We start from the raw sequence: 10,000 nt of genomic DNA on the forward strand, positions 1-10,000 counted from the left end.
CGACACCGGTCAGGTCGGCGAGGCTCCCGGCGGCCCCGAGCGGGACCACAGGTTGCGGAAGGCGTCCAAGTGAGCGGCGGCGACGCCAGGAGGCCCCCGGGGTCGACTCCGCGGCCCCCGGGTCGGTGTGCGGGCCTCCAGAGCTCGATAAAGTAGTGGTGTCGCTAGCGGTCGAGAAGGCACTTTTCGACGCCTACTGCCACCCCCACATGGCGGTAGGTGTAAAATCGGAATAGACCGGACCAGGAATGTCGAGGGGGAAAAAAATGACAAAGTCCTGGTGTGCCTAGGCGTCGAGAAGGCACTTTGCGACGCCTACCGACATCCCCATGTGGCAGTAGGCGTAAAACTGGAAAATCGCCGACCAGAAATGTCGCTTCGTATAATCGACGTTTTTTTTGACCACCATTTTCAGGTGTCGGAGGTGGGTCTGGACGAATACCAACACCATTTCTGGGGTTTTCCAGTTTGAAAGTTTTATAAAACATGTTCGGTAGGAAGCACACTTTGGTGTGTCGGTTCGTCGGAGCAGCGACTCTTTGCCTCGTGGTGGTCCGGAACGTCTCTACGGGCTTGTCGCAAAGGCGTCAGAAAGTGGCATCTCCGCCGCCTAGGGCTGTCACCGTTATCGCTGTCGCCGCGCTCCAACTTGTTTTGATCCGCCGCCTTCGTTCCTGCCAACCGTGCGCCCGCTCATCGTCGTTAGGTTATAATACGTGGTACGTGTGTGTGCTTCTCCGTGGACCTAGGGCTGCTCGACGTGTCGAACGATATGTTGGAACAACTAACGGCTCCTTTTCCTGGTTCCATAGTCGTCGTGGTACCCGCGTCGTCAGCCATATCTATGTCCACCATGTTTAGCCGATACGTTTGCTGCAGCTTCTGCTTCCGCCTCAGCGTTCGCCGCTCTCAGCCGCCGCTGTTGTTGCTGCCGTTCTGCCATTCAACCACTACCTGCGAATCTTTCGATGATCGGCCGAACGACCCATCGCTGTGCGACCGATAAATCCTCCGGATTAGGGAGAAACGCCGCCGCTCTCTGCCGCCGTCGAACGGAAAAACGTACATTGTAACGAACGAACGAACGAACGAACGAATTAACGAACGAGCGAACAAACAAACAAAAATAGCCGCGGGGGATGCACTATGTAGATCCTGATCCCCTTGTAACCATACGTACGTTGTTCGATGCTCTCCCGTCCTGGAAGTCGCCGCAGCAAACAGGAGGATGAGCAGCAGCAGGCGCCGCCGCCGTAACCGCCGCCTGCCTGCCGCCTCCTACTCCTGTCAGCGTCCGATCTCACAGCCGTGTGAACGTTCGCTGACACCCGATTTCTTTCCGTCTGGCAAAACCTTGGACGTCCCGCTCGCGGTACACGTGCTGCAGCGACTTCTCGTCCGACAACGCATAAGCGTCGACGTCTGCCGCCGCATCTTCTGATACGTGGACGGTGATAGCGCTAGTCCCTTCTTGCGCCACCTCCACCTTTGTTAGCGCCAAAGAAGATCGATCGAGCAGTCGTGGTCGCAGTCGATTAACCCGTTTTCACCGTCCGCAGTTCCCAAGCCGCCGATCAAGTCGTTGCTCTTCTTGTTCGTTCTTCCCATACCGTCGATTTGCACGGCTGCCGGATGAGCCATCCTCTGTCCGGCGAAGCGCTCACGTCAGTGATCGATACTTGCACCGACAGTCCTCCCGCTCGCGACTCGGTGCTCGAATCGGACTCGTTCGTTTTTATCTCGATGCGATTGTGAAAAGGTGGGACCGGTCGTCAATGTCGTGTGTGCGACGATGTTGTTCGCCCGGTCCGCCGCGTTGTTGTCGTTTTTTTTTTTTTTTTTTTTTTCCCCTAACGTTCGCCGTCGCACGGACGAAAGGGTGAGAAAAAAAAAAAAAAAAGCTCGAAAAAGCCGCCCAAAAAAATCGGACCGAGGAGCCGCTTGCGAGAACGCGCCATGGTGCACGTTGTCTCTCCTCGGTTTTCCGAGCACGAACACGACGCCGGTCGGTCGGTCGGTCGACGAAGGCGACGACGAAGGTGACGGGAAAATTTACGCCGCCGCTGCCCTGGTCCAGCTCCTCCCCGAGTGACGGCTGTGATGTTGACGTTGACGTTGGCGACGACGACGACGACGACGGAGACGACGACGACGACGAGACGGCATCGATGGCGACCACGATGACGACGACCTCGACGAGTTCAGTCTGCACCTTGACCTCCGATGTCCGTGTGCACTGCCGTCGTGCTGTTTGTCGTTTGTCGTATGTATCGCTGTCAAGGGTGCCGTTGTCGTTGTTGTTGTCGACGTTGTTGCTTGCTCTCTCGTCTCGGTCGGTTGGTACGTTGATGACGACGACGACGACGAAGACGACGACGACGACGACGAGACGGCATCGATGGCGACCACGATGACGACGACCTCGACGATTCCAGTCTGCACCTTGACCTCCGATGTCCGTGTGCACTGCCGTCGTGGCTGTTTGTCGTTTGTCGTATGTATCGCTGTCAAGGGTGCCGTTGTCGATGTTGTTGTTGTCGACGCTGTCGTCTGTTCTCTCTTCTCGGCCGGCTGTGACGTGGACGTTGACGACGACGACGACGAGACGGAATCGATGGCGACCACGATGACGACGACCTCGGCGAGTTCAGTCTGCACCTTGACCCTCGATGTCCGTGTGCACTGCCGTCGTGCTGCTTGTCGTTTGTCGTATGTATCGCTGTCAAGGGTGCCGTTGTCGTTGTTGTTGTCGACGTTGGTCGCTTTCGTTCTTTGAGTCTCGGTCTCGGTCCAAGTCAGGGGAGAAACAAAAAAGAGGCCATCAGCGCGGGCAGCGCGCTTCTTCTGACGGCGAACCCCCTCGAAAAATAAATAAACACGTGCCCGTCGTTGTAGTTGTCTGTCTTATGTCGGTCGGTCGGTCGGTCGGTCTGTCGTTCTGTCGAAACAAAGTCCCAAATTCCAACGATACCTGGTTGATCCTGCCAGTAGTCATATGCTTGTCTCAAAGCTTAAGCCATGCAAGTGTAAGTTCACGCCACGCATTAGAACGGGCGAAACCGCGAATGGCTCAGGGAACCGGACCTAATCCTCGGGACCGTATTCCTCCTCGGAGGCGATGGATAACTGTGGCAATTCTAGAGCTAATACATGTGACACAGGCCGCGATCGGTCGGCGCGCCGTCGTCGCCACGCCTCGCGCGCTGGCACCCGCGTCGGCCGTTCCGGGTCGCGGCGCTACATATTAGACTGAGACCGATGCGCGTCATTCCGTCCTCCCGTCGTCGGCGTTCCCGCTCGCGGGTCCGTTCGGTGGCGGGGCTCATAGGGGCGGCGCGCTCCGCTTTGGTGACTCTGGATAAACTCACTGGTCGATCGCACGAGCTTTCACGCCCGGCGACGGGTCTCTCGAGGGTCCGCCCTATCAACTGTCGACGGTCGGTTAAGTGCCTACCGTGGTTACTACGGGTAACGGGGAATCGGGGTTCGATTCCGGAGAGGGAGCATGCGAAACGGCTACCACATCCAAGGAAGGCAGCAGGCGCGCAAATTACCCACTCCCGGCACGGGGAGGTAGTGACGAAAAATAACGACGCGGGACTCTGTCGAGGCCCCGCGATCGGAATGAGTACACTTCAAATTCCGTTAACGAGGACCAACCGGAGGGCAAGTCTGGTGCCAGGCAGCCGCGGTAATTCCAGCTCCGGTAGCGTATATTAAAGTTGTTGCGGTTAAAAAGCTCGTAGTCCGAACTCGGGTTCGTGGTCGCGCAAGCGGCCCCGGGGCGGCGGCGCCATCGTCCGTCGTTGACTTTGGTCGTCCGTTCGCATTCCCGGCCCTTTCCGCCGGTGTCAACCGCTAGCATACCCGCCACGCGGTCCTGCCGGGCGAGGTGGACGAGGAGGTCGTGATCGGGATCCGGGAAAAAAAAAAACAAGTGGTCGTCGGTTCGGTTCCGGGAGTAGTCTAACGGGGGGGTGCTACGTGTGTGTGTTTGGGTGCGTTCATTCGCATCCCCCGCACTCTGACCCCCGCGCTTCTCTCCCTCTCCCTTTCCCGCGCGTTCCTCTTTTTTTTTGAACCCCCCGGTCCGCTCCGAGTCCCTGCTTCGTGGTCTTGTCTGCGCGCGTGTTGCGGTCGGGCGGTTTCTCCTCCAAGGGTGCTCTTAACCGAGTGTCCGCGGCGGCCGGTACGTTCACTTTGAAAAAATTAGAGTGCTCAGAGCGGGCTGTTCAAGCTTGCATACGATAAGCATGGAATGATGGAAGAGGGCCTCGTCTACGTCTGTCGGTCTCCGTCTACGGCGAGGCAATGATCGAAGGGAGCGGTCGGGGCCACTCGTATTGCGACGTTAGAGGTGAAATTCTTGGATCGTCGCAAGACGAACTGCAGCGATGGCGTGTGGCAAGCACGTTTTCCTCGATCAAGAGCGAAAGTCGGAGGTTCGAAGACGATCAGATACCGTCGTAGTTCCGACCGTAAACGATGCCGACCGGCGATCCGCCGGCGTTCGCTTCCATGACCCGGCGGGTAGCCTGCGGGAAACCAGAGTTCGGTTCCGGGGGGAGTATGGTTGCAAAGCTGAAACTTAAAGGAATTGACGGAAGGGCACCACCAGGAGTGGAGCCTGCGGCTTAATTTTGACTCAACACGGGAAAACTCACCCGGTCCGGACACCGGTAGGATTGACAGATCGATAGCTCTTTCTCGATTCGGTGGGTGGTGGTGCATGGCCGTTCTTAGTTGGTGGAGCGATCCGTCTGGTTGATTCCGATAACGAACGAGACTCCGGCCTGCTAACTAGTGCGCCGATGTCAGTGATTTTTACGGCGGGCTCGGCGTCCTCCGTGGCGGCTCGGGTCCGGGTCGGTTTTCTCACGCACTTCTTAGAGGGACGGGTGGCAGAAAGCCACACGAGGCGGAGCGATAACAGGTCTGTGATGCCCTTAGATGTCCGGGGCCGCACGCGCGCTACACTGGAGGTATCAGCGGGGACTTCGCCCCGGCCCGAGAGGGTTGGGAAACCTCTGAACCACCTCCCGTGATAGGGATCGGGGCCTGTAACCAACCCCGTGAACGAGGAATTCCCGGTAGGCGCGGGTCAACAGCCCGCGTCGATCACGTCCCTGCCCTTTGTACACACCGCCCGTCGCTACTACCGATCGAACGGTCCGGTGAGGTCCTCGGATCTGGCCGACGACGCCGCCGGGCAGTGCGCGACGTGTCCGTCACGACACTCGTGCATCTACGCCTCGGCGTTCGATGCCTGGAGAAGACGACCGAACCCGATCGTTTAGAGGGAAGTAAAAGTCCGTAACAAGGTTTCCGTAGGTGAACCTGCGGAAGGATCATTACCGTTTTCCCGTTCGAGACTGGTTTGTTGTTTTCCGGCCTACCTCCTCTGTCTGTCGGCGTCAACGCCTCGAATGCGCGCAAACAAACCTATAAAAGGCGGAGCGAGAGATAGATTTGTGGTGACGCGGAGGTTTTTAAAGCCCCAGCTCTTCTTGCTTGCTTCCGCGTCTTACCACCTGTTTGTTTTTTCGCCCACCGCAAGTGATGGCCGCTTCTTCTTTGCCTTGTCGCCGCTTTATCGTTTTTTTGTTTTTTTGCAGCCGCTGTGCCACCGCCGCTAGCTAAAAAAACAAAACTACTCGCGACATTGCAATGCCGTCACGCCTCCTCGCACAGACCTCCTCGCACACTACTAAATCTATATAAACAAAAACTAATATAAAAAAACCAAGTGCTGAACCCTGGACGGGGGATCACTCGGCTCGTCCGTCGATGAAGAGCGCGGCCAGCCGCGATAACTGATGCGAATTGCAGGACTCAGTGAACATCGACACCTCGAACGCACATTGCGGCCCCGAGATCCCTTGTCTCGGGGCCACGTCCGGTCGAGAGGCGGAACGTTACATGTCTTTCTCCGTTAACGAAACGACATCTTGCCGTCCCCGTGCCCGCCCGGTCCTCGGCACGGTGGTAACCGGGACGTCGCAGGAGCGAGTGACGAGGGGGAAGAAAAATAAAAAAAGAATTGACTCCTTTCAATGTCTTTTTTTTTTTTAAAAACCCTCTCCGGCCTCCTCCTTCGTCTCCCGCTGGCAGACCGCGGAGTCTTTTCCCCTTTTCGACCGCGTGAAGAAACACTGTGGAGGAGGAGCAGGAGGAGTCTGTCCGAAAGCAGCCGAAGGGAGACCAAAAAAAAAGTACCGACCTAACCGACTGCCGACGTAAGCGCCGCCTGCTCGTCTCGCTCTCTGCCTCATGAAGGTGTCTCTCAGCGACGCCTCGAGCAGCGGCGACGAGCACGGCCGTTCGCACCGTAAAAAGGTGGCCGCGTCGTAGGCAACGCAAACGTCGGATGGGGAGGACCCACGCTTTTTTTTAATTGTTGGCTTCTTCATTTTCGGTCGGACGGGCGCTATATCGGCCAGCCGTCGTCCACACGGAGGGTACCGATCGAGATTCCTCTCCTCCAAACACCACACTCTACTAAAAACCGCCGCCCTCGGCTCGGACGAGACGACCCGCTGAACTTAAGCATATCGCTAAGCGGAGGAAAAGAAACCAACCGGGATTCCCTTAGTAACGGCGAGTGAACCGGGAGAAGCCCAACGCCGAATCCCGTCGCAAGTTAAAGGCTTCGGGACGTGTGGCGCATGGGTCGAAGGCAGCCGTTCGTTTTCGTCTCGCATAGTTCGGAGTTCCCTCGATCGGGGCCGCCCGCGGCGGGTGGCCAGGCCCATTCGGTGCGGACGGCGAGCGACGGCCTTCGATCCGAGAGTCGGGTTGCTTGGGAACGCAGGCCCAAATCGGGTGGTAAGCTCCATCCAAGGCTAAATACCGGGACGAGTCCGATAGTCGACAAGTACCGTGAGGGAAAGTTGAAAAGAACTTTGGAGAGAGAGTTCAAGAGAACGTGAAACCGCCCAGGGGTAAACGGGTGGGACCGCTCACCGCGATCGCGGGGGGACTCAGTCCGGTGCTGCCTAGGCTCGAGCCCAAACTCGATGTGTGTTCTTGAAAGAGAGGCCGTCGCGGCACAGGTCGTCGTTCGTCGTGTCCGCGGGGGACTCGTTCCCCGCGGTTCCAGCTTTTGTGCCCGCGTCGCCGACGAAGGAGACGGGCCGCGTGGATAGCGGGAAGGGAAACGTGGTGACGACCGCGGCGTCGGTAGGTGGCTGCGTCGGTTGGCTGCGACGGAGGGGACTCGTCCTCTCGATCGCTGCTGCCGCCGGGCCCTAACCCGCCGCATCCGTCGCCGCCGCTTCTTCTTTCCTCCTGCTCCCTCCGCGCGCGACTCCGCTGCACCCGTCCCCTTCATCATCGCTCGGCGTAATCATGGCGCGGGCGCTTCGGCGCGACCTCCGCGCGGCCGGCACCGGACGCACTTCCCCTCCGGTCCGTCGTCGCGACCCGTTCCCGGCGTGCAGGTCGAACACGCGGGTTTTTTTCCGTAGGCGGCAGGCGTTTCATCACCCTGAAAACCCCCGTCTTCCCACCTTGTGAAGTCGGGGGCCACCGGCCGTCGGGCCCGCGAACGTAACTGCCCCTTTCTGCCGGGAACGGAGGAAATCTGACACGATCCGTTACACGTGGCGAGCCGGTCCGTTTTGATCCCGCCGGAAGTCGCGTGCGGGCGACGCACTCTGTGTGTCGCTCCTTAGGCGCCCCACCGTCTCGGGCGCGTGCGCGATGAGAGGCGGGGATAGGACTGGCGCGGCCTCGCCGTCACGCACCTCGCCGACGTTTCGGGTTCTTGTCGGGGGCAACCCCGCCCCGCGCCCGTTTCCGTTTCCGGAGAGGTCGGCTCGGCGACGCTTTTTTACTCGAGCCGCCCGCCACCCCGGGTCAGCGACGTGCATCGGCAACCCACCCGACCCGTCTTGAAACACGGACCGAGGAGTCCTGGCCGTTCGCGAGTCGTAGGGGCCACCTCTGACTAACCCCGAAGGCGAAGCGAAAGCGAGAGAGCGTGTAGGAGGGCGTCGATCGGGAGAGGTGTCGTGGCAAAGTCGTCCGGGGGTCGTCGGGGGGTGTCGTCGGTCTCGTGCCGTCGTCTTCTCCTCGCCTCACCCGCCTCCGAGCCGTGCCCGATCCCGCCGGGCGCGGCGTTTTCGGCCTTCCGCCGTCGCTGCTGCGGTGCCCGCAACTTTTCCTTTTTTCTCTCTTCCCCGAGAGAGATAGGAGAGGGAAGGCTCGTGGCTGACGTGCGGTTGTTTTTCCCTCCTCCCCGAGAGGGGACCCGGCGCATCATCCAAAAAGGGGAATTGCCGGGCGCCAGCTTCCATATCCTCCTTCCGCCCATCGGTGAGATCCCGCGGCTTGAACTAGTTCCTATTTTGTCGTCGAGTTTAGGCGCTGCGCGCGGGCGCATCACCCCCGGGTCGGTTTCCCCTTTTTTCCGAGTACGACTCGGCCGACTCTGGCGTAGCGAGCGACCAGGGACCCGAAAGATGGCGATCCACGCCCGGTCGGGATGAAGCCAGAGGAAACTCTGGTGGAAGTCCGAAGCGCCTCTGACGTGCAAATCGATCGTCGGAACCGGGTGTAGGGGCGAAAGACCAATCGAGCCGTCTAGTAGCTGGTTCCCTCCGAAGTTTCCCTCAGGATAGCTGGCGCTCGATCGTCGCAATTCCATCCGGTAAAGCGAACGATTGGAGGCCCCGGGGCCGTTCACGGCCTCGACCTACTCTCGAACTCGGAACGGGTGGAACTGGGCCGACTCTCCCGAACGACGGAGCCGACCCCATCCGGCCGCCGCCGCCAGCACGCTTCGCTGGGCGGTTGGTCACCTCGAATGCGAGTGCCAAGTGGGCCACTTTTGGTAAGCAGAACTGGGCGCTGTGGGATGAACCAAACGTCCGGCTAAGGTGCCTAACGCGACGCCCATGAGATCCCCGAAAGGGTGTCGGTCGATATAGACAGCAGGACGGTGGCCACGGAAGTCGGAATCCGCTAAGGAGTGTGTAACAACTCACCTGCCGAATCGACCGGCCCCGAAAATGGATGGCGCTGGAGCGACGGACCGATGCCGGACCGTCGCGGCGAGGAGCGATGAACTTTCGCGCCGAAACGATGCCGCGACGAGTAGGAGGGCGCCGCGGCGAGCACGGAAGCCTAGGGCGCGAGCCCGGGTGGAGCCGACCGCGGGTGCAGATCTCGGTGGTAGTAGCAAATATTCGAACGAGACCTTCGAAGACCGAAGTGGAGAAGGGTTCCGTGCCAACGGCGGTCGAGCACGGGTCAGTCGGTCCTAAGACGCGGGCGAAAGTCTTCCCGAAAGGCGCCGGATCCGTTATGAAAGGTGAAAGGAAAGCGAATCGAATCGAATCGAATCAAAAGCCCAAAACAAAAAAAAAGCGGCCGGCCTCCCGTCGAAAGGGAATCGGGTTAATATTCCCGAACCCGGACTCGGAGAGGGCCCGGGGGTGGCGACGCTGTCGGCAGCGATGTCGGCGGCGCCCGTCGCTTCTCCGGGCGAAACCGCGGTGACGCAAGCGAGCCCGGAGACGTCGCCGGGAGCCCCGGGAAGAGTTCTCTCTTCTTCGTAAAGGACCCCGTGGAATCGGCTCGTCCGGAGATACGGAAAAGGTACCTGTAGAGCGCCGCGGCTCGGGCGGCGTCCGGTGCGCTTTCGGCGGCCCTGGAAAATCCGGGTCCGGTTTTCGCAGCTCTCGAGTCGGTCCGTACCCACCATCCGCAGCAGGTCTCCAAGGTGTACAGCCTCTCGTCGATGGCATCAATGTAGGTAAGGGAAGTCGGCAAAATGGATCCGTACCTTCGGAAGAAGGATTGTCTCCGAGGACCGGGTCGGTCGGCCGTGCCCGCGCGAAGCGAGGAACCGGTACGGGGCTGTAGCGTTCGCTCCGTTCGCGCTTTGCGGCGAAGGCATAGGGGCCGCGGCGGTCCGTTGTGCGGCGGCGTGTTCCGTCGAGCGGTCGCGGTCAAGCGAGCGTGTGTTGCGGGTCGGGAGCGATACCGGGTGGGAGTC

The 10,000-nt window shown here is 59.9% G+C and overlaps 2 non-coding genes and 1 pseudogene across 2 annotated transcripts in view; all 3 read left to right on the forward strand.

The window, feature by feature from the left end:
- The first annotated feature begins 2,968 nt into the window (after positions 1–2,968).
- Positions 2,969–5,354, forward strand: LOC145273543 (small subunit ribosomal RNA; annotated as a pseudogene).
- Positions 5,355–5,752: 398 nt separating this feature from the next.
- Positions 5,753–5,910, forward strand: LOC145273576 (5.8S ribosomal RNA). Its single transcript, XR_013866401.1, has one exon. It is a non-coding gene; the product is annotated as a 5.8S ribosomal RNA (ribosomal RNA).
- A 599-nt stretch (positions 5,911–6,509) lies between these two features.
- Positions 6,510–10,000, forward strand: part of LOC145273253 (large subunit ribosomal RNA) — a 5,724-nt gene continuing 2,233 nt past the window's right edge. The window contains exon 1 of the ribosomal RNA XR_013866277.1: positions 6,510–10,000. This exon is cut by the window's right edge and continues 2,233 nt beyond it. This is a non-coding gene — a ribosomal RNA (large subunit ribosomal RNA).

This window comes from Euprymna scolopes, unplaced genomic scaffold (genome assembly GCF_053919585.1).
Source record: "Euprymna scolopes isolate OS-2025 unplaced genomic scaffold, ASM5391958v1 sca1, whole genome shotgun sequence".
In the NCBI taxonomy this organism is placed as follows: Eukaryota; Metazoa; Mollusca; class Cephalopoda; order Sepiida; family Sepiolidae; genus Euprymna; species Euprymna scolopes.